Source organism: Loxodonta africana, chromosome 16 (assembly GCF_030014295.1).
Source record: "Loxodonta africana isolate mLoxAfr1 chromosome 16, mLoxAfr1.hap2, whole genome shotgun sequence".
NCBI lineage: Eukaryota > Metazoa > Chordata > Mammalia > Proboscidea > Elephantidae > Loxodonta > Loxodonta africana.
Genome location: NC_087357.1, coordinates 11926344 through 11937877, shown reverse-complemented (window position 1 = coordinate 11937877; position 11534 = coordinate 11926344).

Here is an 11534-nt window from a genome sequence, read left to right as displayed (position 1 = left end):
ATAACCCAACTAAATCGTCTCCAAAGATTAATATGAAAACTCCAAGATAGGAATGGATATATGGGCACAAAACACGAATAGAAAATCCACAAAGAAATGTAAATGACTAGTATGTTTGAAAAGGTTCAGCCTCATTAGGAATCAAGGAAATGCAAATTAGGACAAGAAACCAAATTTCTACCACTGAATTAATAAGCATTGAAACAAAAAGGAATACAAGAGCACCCTGTGCTGAGAAGTGAAGAAACATCGGTGGGCACACCCACTGGGTACCACCGTCGTGGAAAGCAATTTGGCAATAAACACTGAGACATTTAAAGGTATCTACGCTCATAAATGCCACTTCTGGGACTCTTTCTTAAAAACAGAAACTGGAGTATGAAAAATGCGGGGCTCGTTACATTACAGTCGTCTCTTGGCATCTGTGGGGGATTGGTTCCAGGACCCCTGCAGGTACCAGAATCCTTGGATGCTCCAGTCTCTAATATAAGATGTCGTAGCATTTGCATATAACCTAGGCAGATTCTCTCATATATTGTGATTTAAATCACCACTAGATTACTTACAATACCTAACACAATGTAAACACTATATAAATAGTTGTTAGTGTTTACGCTTAACACTTAATGCAAGCACTTTATCACCAACCAGAGAGAGTCCTAGCAGCAGCACTAACACGTCCGCGAATTTCACCTTCCTTCTGCTTTGTTGTGCAAATGTGCAATTCCTCCTTACTGACATTACAGTCTACTTCAGCAAGTGACATGCCACTTTTCAAAAGATCTAAGATTTTTATTGTCTCATTGACAGATAGCACTTTTTGCTCCCTCTTAGCTTTTGAGAGCTTGCTTTGGCTACGTCATTGCTTTTTAGGAGCTTTTTTTTTTTTTTTTCCACAGAAACAAAAGGTACACACAACACAAGCAGCAAAAGAACAAGACAGAGGCCAACGATGCTCAAACGAGGAGTGCTGGAGTAGACTGAGGACCTGTGAGATGGCGGAGGCTACGGCAGACTATGCCTACACATCGCTTCATTCGCGTGCATTCAGCGGAGTGGCTCTGTGCGTGGCAAATTCAAGTTTTGCCTTTTGGAGATTTCTTTCTTTTTTTTTTGGCATATTTTCAATCCGTGGCTGGTTGAATCCAACAATTCAATCCTGAAAAATTATAACCCACCGGTCGCCGTACAGTTGATTCCAACTCATGGCAGCCACGAGCCCCATATGGTTTTCAATGGCCGTAATTTTACAGAGGAACCCTTGTGGCACAGTGGTTAAGGCCTGGGCTGCTAACCAAAAGGTCAGCAGTTTGAGTCCACTAGCTGCTCCTTGGAAACCCTATGGGGCAGAGTAGGAATCAAAGGGTTTTTTTTTTTTTCCCCAAATCTTATGGAAGTAGACCACCAGGCTCTTCTTCCAATGTGCCACGGGGTGGACTCAAACCTCCAACTCTTCGGTTAACAGCAGGCCGTGTTAAGTATTTGTACCACCCAGGGACCCAACTCCAGTTATCCTGTGAAGGATACCATGACACATCCACTGGCTGCAATGCTAAACAACTGTAAAGTGGTGTCATATGAAATTTGAGATGTGGGGACCAATCTTGTTACAACAATGGCAATTAAGAGAAAATCCCCACAGAGGAAACCAGGCAGAAAGAAGCATAGAACAACAGGCAATAAAGAGAGGCACAGACATGTTAATGCCTCTGCCTTGAGGAGATGGGATTGTGGTTAGCTCCAGCCCCTACATTTCCATATTCCCCAATACGAGTGAATGCCTATCACTTCCATAATGAGGAGCTAAAAATAATGAGGAGCTAGAAAAAATTAAATAAATCAAAGACTCATCACGAGGAGGTTTGGGGACTGCACTATGGGTACAGGAACATTGACCCAGCTGGGGACCTGCATGGCAGCCCCCGTGCCAGTCAACTCTTAGGATGCGTGGGAGCCTGGTGGAAGCCTCCATCTCCAGGGGAGAGCTAGTGAACGGCATGGGAAAGGAGACCAGACTGAAGGAAGACCTCAGCCTGGACAGCGGGACTTCTGGTAGAGTAGCCTCAGGCAGGTAGTAAAGGCAACTTCTGGCTACAGTCAGCCCCATCCCAGGAGCAAAGCCACCCTAGTCAGCCCCATCCCAGAAGCAAAGCCACCCTAGTCAGCCCCATCCTAGGAGCAAAGCCACCCTGGCCAGAGTAGTGCCAAGGAGACTCTGCCTCATAGTCAGCAGGGCATCTGGGCTTCCAGAACAGTGGCCTGGGGCTGCCACGGCTGCGGGACCGAGTCCCAAGACTGAAACCCCTCTGGCCTGCTCCAGACGCCAAGCCCCTACTTCAGCCACCCTGACGGCTCCAGCCTCTACTGCTTCCTAGTTTTGTGGCTTCAGGCAGGTGTTCTGACCTCTTCGGACTGTGGTTTCCTCCTCTGTAAGGTGGCGTCTTAGTACCCTAGGGCTGCTGTAACAAATGACCACAACTGGGGCTTAAAACAACAGAGATTTTTCTCTCACAGTTCTGGAGAATGGAAGTTTAAATTCAAGGTGCCCTGATCTCTCTAAAGGTTCTGGAGAGTATTTCCTTGCCTCTTCTAACTTCCAGTGGTTATTGGCAATCTTTGGCATTCCTTGGCTGTGGCTGTATAACTCCAGTCTCTGTCTCAGTCTTCATATGGGTTTCTTCTCCCTGTGCTCAAATTCCCTCTTCTTGTAAGGACAGCAGGCACTGGATTTAGGGCCCACCCTAATCCAGTACAACCTCGTCTTAACTTGAATAATTACATCTGCAAAGAGTTTATTTCCAATAAGGTGACACTCTGAGGTTTCAGGGGAACATGGATTTTGAGGGGACACTAGTCAGCCCAGCACAGGAGGAGGCAGTAATCACACCTACCTTATACAGTTGTCTGACCTTTAATGAGCTAGTATATATAAAGCACCTAGAACGGCACCAAGCATACAGTAAACACCATGTTATTTAGCTTCAGTCTGAAGTTGCCTTCTGGAACTTCCTCCCTTCATAGGCAGTTACTGAAAATGCAGGACAAATAGTCCAATCACAGACATTTCGAAGTTTTGCTGCCATTAAATGTTCTTCTTAGGTTCCTCCTCAAGCTCCACATTGCTCAAGCCTCCTATCAGTGGGACACGGAGAGGGGGGATGCAGAGAGTGACGGCACCAGGAGCCTCCTTGGTCTTGCATTTGCCCACCCTCTCCTCTACAGGGGATTGTGGCACAGCAGCTCAGGTCACCCTCCTTGTATCTTAATATGCTGTTACTTCATGTCAGCATACACCCCCTGCCAGCAGCACTCACTTCCTAGGCATCTCACGTCCCTGGGGAGCTCAACTGCATCTGGCCTCCACAAAAAGATAGGCCTCACGATGTTACCACTCCCAGGAAAGATAAGCTTGGCTGCCCTCTTCACCCTGCTGTTGCCACATCCTGAAAAAAAATCACCTGTGACCTTGCTGCTTTTAACCAAATCTGGGGCACATATTCATTCAATTCTGGCATTTTCTCTTGGGCCCTGGGAGAGCTCTCATTTATTATTTCATCCACCATATATGTATGAAGCACAACAAAGACAACAAATTGGGAAAGCTTTCTGATTTACAACTAACCTTTCTTCTCTGGGAACAGAGGCTATGAGAGTGGCAGTGTTCGGGTTCCTGCTTCCAGATACCTGGGTGGCCCAAGTGAACCTCAGGCCCAAGATTATGTAAAATACCCCAGGATCCTTCCAATAAAGCCGTCCTTTTGACCGAAATAGTTTAAATTGGGTTTCTGTTACTTGCAAACACATGTACCTTATTTACCAAAATAACTGGCTATATGCTAGAAACTTGGGGTACAGCCTCTGACCTCCTGGGGAAGGAAGACAATTGCACAGTATCCCAACTATGGCCAGAGCTATCAAACAGAAAGACATATGGCCACGGTGAGGCCCGAAGCTTGGGTTTTAGTATGCTGTCTTTTTCCTGCAGGAGAGAAAGCAAAGAAAGAGGAGTGCGTGAGTGTGTTTGTGATTAAACACAAAGACAGCATCTTGTCCGCCCCAGCTGAATGTTCAGAAATAGCCAAACACCTTCAAAAACAACCATGTGCTAAGCCTCCCAGGGTCTCATTTCTCAGGTGCTAGTGGTGCCAGGTGCTCTCTAAATCCAGCTCTCTTGTCAACTCTTCTGGATGTTTCTAACCATATTTCACAGGGAAAAAGGCTGGTGAGCAGGGAAAGTGCGACCTCCCCCGGCTGGCCAGGGTTGGCGACAAGATGAGGGTGTCACTGATTGGAGCAGGGCTCCTCCTGAGGGGCACTGCCAAGTGGCCCGTTGCCCTCACAGCTGAACCTTGTCTGACAGATGGTCTCCATTCCAACGGGGCAGAGACAGAGTCCCATGGAGGGAGCAGCGCCCTTCTGGCCTGCCTCTGCAGGCATGTGGTCCAGCCTTCACTGCTGCTCAAAGACCCCGAGGCAACCCCATCCCACTCACTACAGCCAGGAAGGAAGGGGCTCCAAGCCACACTGCTGGAACCCAGGCCTGCCCGTCTAACTACACCTCCTTCAGCCATCACAAAGTGTTAACCCTTGAGAAGCCCATCTTGTGGGGCACCATCCCAGTTGGCATCCACTTGGATGCACGTGTCACTGTCTCAGCATCACTAAGGACACCCCCTTGAGGGCAAGGAAGCCACTTTCTCTGAAGGGAAAATGCAGCTCTTGGATCAACCAGGAGCCGTGAGGCCCAAGAGAAACTGAGTACCTTCACTGTCCTGTCGTTTCTTTTATGAAAAATGGAAGTAGGAGAGGCAGAAGGCAGGCTGAGGGTTGGGGTGGGGTGTCTGGATTCCAGGTGCCAGTGTTGTGTGATGTCACCAAGGCCACCCCCTCTGAGCCTCCAATTCCCATCTGTAAGGTGTGTGGGTTGCAGTGAATTATGCTCAGGGCTCTGCTAGTCTCCGGTGGCTGTGACTAGGATGGCACAGGCTTGCCCCTTCAAGCGCTCCACAGCGTCTGACCCAGAGGGGAAAGGGCTGAGGAGCCTCAGAGACACTGAACACATTCCCAGACTCGTGTCTCCTGAGCAATTTGGCCATGAAATGAAGAGCCCAGGTGCTCACGGAAAGCCAGTGAGCTGCCAGCAGTAACCAGAAGGCTCTCACTACATAAAACCCCAACAAAAGTGCTCTGCTCAAAAACAAACAAAGAAAAGGTTTTATTGACACAATAGAATCTTCTGTCAGGGCTCTGTGCTGACTTGGTCAACAGACTCACTGTTGGCAAGGACCTGTGAGCCTTCCCTCAAAGCCTGGAAGTGTTTGACGAGACCCCTGCCCTTGCCTGAGGCTCACTGCCCACCCCACCCTCCCCTACCTGGCCAGTGGACCACAAAAAAGAGCTTATGGCTCCCCTCTCTGCAACAGCCACCCCCCCACCTACGCCATGAGCAAATAGCTTGGTTTTCCGTGAAGTATGTCTCAGTAGTCATGCAAAATAAGAAAATGAATTTTTCTGCATTTTAAATCTCACTGAGTTATTTGGTAGAAGATTTATGACTCTGCCTGCCTCAGTTTCCCTATGTTCCCAAATTAATTTCCACAAGAAAATATCACTTTGAAGTCTCTGGCCAGTCTGACTTCTTGCTCTCTCTTGAGAGCACACGGGCGCACACACACACACACACACACACTTGCACACGCACACTGCCTTGTCCTCAGCAGACCCGCAGGTGGGCAGACCCGCAGGCAGGGAGGCAGGCGTCCCTCTGAACACATACAGAGAGCAGGCCCTGCAGTGCACAGGCCCATGGTTGTGACGAGGGCTGAGAGCTGAGCCCAGTAATGGTTCCCACCAGTGCACAGTCAGTGAGTGGCTCGTCCCCCACACTGCCGCCCACGCAGACCGCGGGAGCCAGAGTGGCTCAGGGGCTACAGCTGCAGCTGCAGCGGAAGGGATTTAATTCCAGCCAAATGGGGAAGGGAGGCCCAAGATGCCCGGCTCTGTGCCTCTCCCTTGTCCTCCTCCCCTTTTCCAGGTCCCTGGAGAGACATCCTGAAGCAGCCTAAACTCACCTGTGTCAGAGGTCGCCCCACGCACCCACTCATTTCACTAGTAGGGGACTGAGTTACAGGAGGAGAAGGCATTTCCCAAAGGCGTGTGGCCAGTTAGGCTCAGTGCTTCTGGTCCAGGGTGCCGTTACTACAGATGCTGCCAGCCTGAGGTCTATTTCTCAGCAGAAATTGGGAAGTACCAGAAAGGGGTACCCAGGCCAGGGATCTCCAATGGACGGCTGAGGGCATGATGTGACTGCTGCCCCAGTCCTGGGGTGTGGGCATAACCGGTGACTTCAGAACTGCCAGTAAGGGGGCTGTCCCTTCAGACCACTAGGAACCTCCCTGCAGGGGTGCAGATCCCAGGGCCGCTCTCGGGAAGCCCAGGAGAGTCACATGAAGTCGGGTAGCAGAGGGCCAGCCTGGCGTGAGCACACTATGGTTTAGAAACATCCCACCTTCCAGAAGGACGAGGCAGGATAGTTTAGTGATCAAACAAACGCATGGGCTTTGGAATAAAGGTACCTGCACTGAAGCCCTCATGCTGCCATGCGTGGCCATAAACCTCAGTCCTTCAGTCTGTTAAATGGGGGTGGAGATAACAGTACTGAAACGAACGGACAACAGTTAACCCAGTGTCTGCTTCATAAGCGATACCTGAGGCTAGCTCACCTGAAGTCCCAGCTTCAGGATGCAGCAGACCCAGCCTTTAGGGGCCCACTCTGGGCCTCCAGGGTCGGTGGTTTTTCTGAAAGTGACCAGAGGCCAGGAGGATGATCAGAGGAGAGGAGCTGTCCATGGCTCCAGTGCTGATCTGCGGGAACTCCAGCCTAGGCAGGATCTTGAGGCTCCCGGCCACTCGGGCCACCTGGTGAAATTCCAGACAAGTCTTGTGAGTGGGCAGTGAGGAGAGTGGGGCCAAGAATGAGGAGAAACACTTTTCCCTGAATGCGCTAGTCCCCAGGATAAAAGACAATCTCCACTGCTCACTCCAGCTCAGAGGCAGGAAATGAACACACAGCCCAGACATCCTTAGAAGTCGGTCCAGACTCAGAGATGCCATTGTTCATGGACCGGTTCAACGCCTCACAGCCTAACACTCAGAAACATCAATCACATTTCTCTCCTCTTGGAGCGGGTTCAGGCTGCAAATAAAGAAGCTGCTGCTGCCAGGCTTAATGGATTTTAAAGGCAAAGTACAAACCTCACTGCCGGCTGTGAGTGCACAGGGAGTGTGCAGTGGGCCAGACAGATTCTAATCAAATGGCAACTTTGTTTGCCCAGATGTGGGGGCAACTGTGGTGTAGGAGACAGAGCCCTGGGCAGGGAGAGGGGGTCAAGAGGTCTGCATCTCAACATCAGATCTGTGAGACCTTGGAAGCCTATTCAGCTGAAGCCTCCATCACTCTGTCATCAGCTCAGACACCCGAGGCATTCTGCTTAATCTCTTTGAACCTTGGTTTCCTCATCTGTACAATGGGAGTAACTGCAGTGTTTCTCATATAGGGTTGCTGTGAGGACTCACTGAGACAAAGCAGGCAGAGTGTCTGGATCAGTTAAGCCCTCAATAAAGGTTGCTGGGCATTCTGAGTCCCATCAGACAGTGGTGCCTCAGCTTCTCCCAGGAGACCACAGCTCTGCCAGCCAGGCACAGGCTTCCTCTGCCCTCCACCTCCCCTGCCTGGCCCACAGGTCCTGGGACAGCCCTGGAGACTCAGGAGGGGCAAAGGCTCTGCCCAGTGAGCCAATTCTTCTCTCTGATAGTGAGCAAGTGAGCCAGAAGCCATTCATTTATCCTGTTGCAAGGCTTTGTGTTCAGTTGGTTCTGCTTGCCAAGCATGAGGGTAGGGCTTGGGGAAGGGCCATCGGTCTGGGGGTGGGGCAGCAGCAGGCAGCAGAGAGAGCCCCGGACGGTGAGCCAGGGTCCTGGGCTCCAAGCCCTGGCCCACCACTCAGCAGCCACATGGCCCTCTAAATTCTTAGTTTTTCTATCTGTGCAATGACAGCATCTCTCTGTCACTCCTGTAACACCCAGGGTTCTGTCAGGTCACATGAAGTTGTTGTTAGGTGCTGTCGAGTCAGTTCCAACTCATAGCGACCCTATGTACCACAGAATGAAACACTGCCCCATGAAGTACCAGGCATATAATGTTTGAAAACAGGAAGCTGCAAGTGGGCCCAGGTGAAGAGGTGGCAGTGATATTCCCCAGGATGACTGGATGCCCCAGGGCTTGGAAGCCATCACTGAATGCTCCTGACCTTCCTGGCATAGTGCTGGGATCCTGGACCTTGCCCCCACCTTCCTCTCCTGCTTTCCTCCAGGCCACCTTCTGCTCCAGGACCACAAAGATGCTTCAGACTCTGGTCTCTGGGCATTTGCTCAGGTAGCTCCTTCCCCCTGGAACACCAGCTCCAAGGCCCCCCTTTCACTTATAGAAATCCAGAATCCTCCGATTCTCCAAAGGAACATGCTCTCTCTGACCATAGGACTTTAGCAAGACCTCTCTTGGGGGTGATGGTGGCATTCTGGTTTCTGTTTGTATAAATATTTCATCTTTTTCTAACAACAACGGTGGAAAGGGCCATTTCAGTCTTCAAGCTGTCATTGGGAGTGAGTGTGTTGTGTGTGACTGTGTGTATGCAAGTGCGATGGATACATAGTAGCACAGTGGAAAAAGCGCATGAGTCTTAATGGTCAACGGAACCCATGGGTGGCACAAATGCTTAAGTGCTCAACCACTAGCCGAAAAGTTGGTAGTTCAAACCCACCCAGAGATGGAAGTCAGGCCTGGCGATCTACTTCTGAAAGATCACAGCCTTGAAAACCCTATGGGACAACTCTGCTCTGCACACATGGAGCCACCACGAGTCAGAGTTGACTCCACAGCTGCCAACAACGGCAATAGACACAGATTCCAGTGCCCACTCTGCCACCTCCATTCTTTCGTTCTGTGCTGACTTGACGGCGCCATGACAGACCGTCCGTCAGCGCCTTCCTGGAGGAACCGTGAGCAACCATCGACTTGCCTAAGTTTCTGTGTCTTTACTTGTCAAGACAGAACAATAATACCTACTCTGGAGGTTCTGCAAAGCTTGCAATGACGTGGGCCTTCGCCTACCTCTAGGTAGACTACTTTAAACCATCTACAGGGATGCAACTTGGCCCTGATTTTGAGGTCTCCCTCAGGCCCAGCACCAGCATTTAGTGACTCACGTTAACGCTGTCAGGAACACTTCATCATCGGCGACTTCTCTTCAGCTCCAAGGAACGTGACGTGTGAACTTGGCCACAGTGTGGTCTCCTGGTAGGTGCACTCCAGGCCCCAGCGCCTTGTCTCCCCTGATCAGGAGGGCCAATTCTCGAGTCCCATTTCACAGCGGGGCAGTGGGGGCTCTGTGTCGAGGCTTGGACAGAGACCTACTTTTCCTTCCTTGGTGAGTGATCTCACTGCTGGTTTCAGGGGCCTTGTTGGAACCTGTGCTCAGCTCAGGCTGGTGGAAGCTATCTGCTATGTGGTGCTGAGGCCAAAGGGGCTGGGGACATGGTCACTATGGCTGCCGGCCCTCCCAAAGGCCCACTGGGAGCTAAAAATGTTGTTCAAAATCAGAAGAATGCAAGCTTCTGTTCTTTAGGAAATAGAGGTCAATTATTCTGAGTGCCTTTCTGGCATTTTAACCCTTCAGTGTTGCTTTAAGTATTCAGAAGAAAACGATCTTCACAATGATGTATACGTGTATGTTTATTAGTTTATTACTGCTGAACCTAGTTACCTGCTCACTAACATAGTATTTTTTTAATTAATGGAATTTATACTTTAAAGAAACTTCAGGTTTACAGAAAAATTGCACAGAAAGTGGAGTTCCTGTTGAGGGGTAGAATTAACAGTTTCTGTAGGGAAAATATCCTTGGTTTGGCTAATTTTGACTAATGAATTGAGGCCAGGTAATGTCCAGTCAACACTGGTCAGTACCAGAAAGCTTAGAGATGGAGTTGTCCATGCTCAGTACAGGGGCCTTATGTTGGTAATACAGCCCAGGTGGTCACCTGAGGAGGAGGCATCTCATGGAGTTGAGGGGGCTGCAGCAGCCCTGAGTGCCAAGACTCATTAGCCTGCCCACACACTTCCTTAGTCAAAGGACAGAGGGCTTCATCAAGGAACAGAGAGTCTTCATCCAAGGACAGAGGGTCTTCATCCAAGGACAAAGGGCTCTCATCAAAGGACAAATGGTCTTCATCAAAGGACAGAGGGTCTTCAACCAAGGACAGAGGGTCTTCAACCGAAGACAGATGGTCTTTATCAAAGGACGGACAGTCTTCATCTGAGGACAGAGGGTCCTCATCAAAGGACCAAGGGTCTTCACCCAAGGACAGTGGATCTTCATCCAAGGATAGAGGATCTTTATCTAAGGACAGAGTGTCTTCATCAAAGGACAGAAGGGCCATAGGCCCTGCACATGTTCCTGAGGGAAGGCCAAGACCCCCTGGCCCAGTGTCCCTGGGGCCAAGATCAAGCCACACCAGCCATGGTCCTCTCCATTTCCTAAACAGATCCAACCTGTCATCCAGTTTCCTCGTAAACTAGAACTTGCCACCTCAACAGCTCCAGGACAGATGACAGCAGCTTTAGTAGCTCCTAGCAGGCAGGTTGCCTACCAGCCCTAGGACTCAGGGCTGGGAATACTGAGGACCAGCCAGGGGTGCTGTGATGCTGGCTGTGTCTGGGCAGGGCTGCCCAGCTTGGACATCTCAGGTCAGATAAAGCCCTTCTGGCTGGGGGACTACCGGGGGGGGGGTGTCATAGGGACCTCAGCATCTCTCCACAGGCTTGAGACCTATCTGAGCTGAAGGGAGCCGGGAAGAGTGCCATGCAAACGAAATACCACCCATCTGCAGCTGCCCTGGGGACAGGCTGGGGAGGTCTTGGAGACTCCTGAGATCAGGTCCTTGGTTGCACAGGATGGAGAGGTGTGGGCTTCTTCGCATCACAGCAAAAGGAGGCCGCCTCCGCTCTGCCCCCTCCCCAGTTCTTCCAGTTCAGCCCATGAGGAGCATCAGCCCTGGAAGCCCATCCCAGACAGAGGGCAGGACCCCCCGCAGGTCAAGTCTGGCTGGGGTGGCCCTGGGGCTGGGGCAGGTGGCACTGGGGCTGGGGCAGGTGGCACTGGGGCTGAAGATGCCCAGACATCCATCCAATCCTTTACCTGGGAGACTCCCTTGACTCAGCCTGTCTTGGAGGGGGGGGCAGTGGCTATCTCTGTGCACCCAAGCCTTCAGGGCTGGATCCCTCTGAATGTGTAAGTGTGTGTGTGGTGTGTGTGTGTGTGCATGCACACATGCCTAGCAGTGGGAATTTCTGTGAGAGAAGCAGCCAGATTCCAGAGAGAGAGAGAAAAGAGGAGGGGGGAGAACAAGGGAGGGGAGGAGAAAATTGGGGGTGGGAGAGACAGATGAGAGCTCAGCAGTAGGAGAGAGAGAGAGACAAG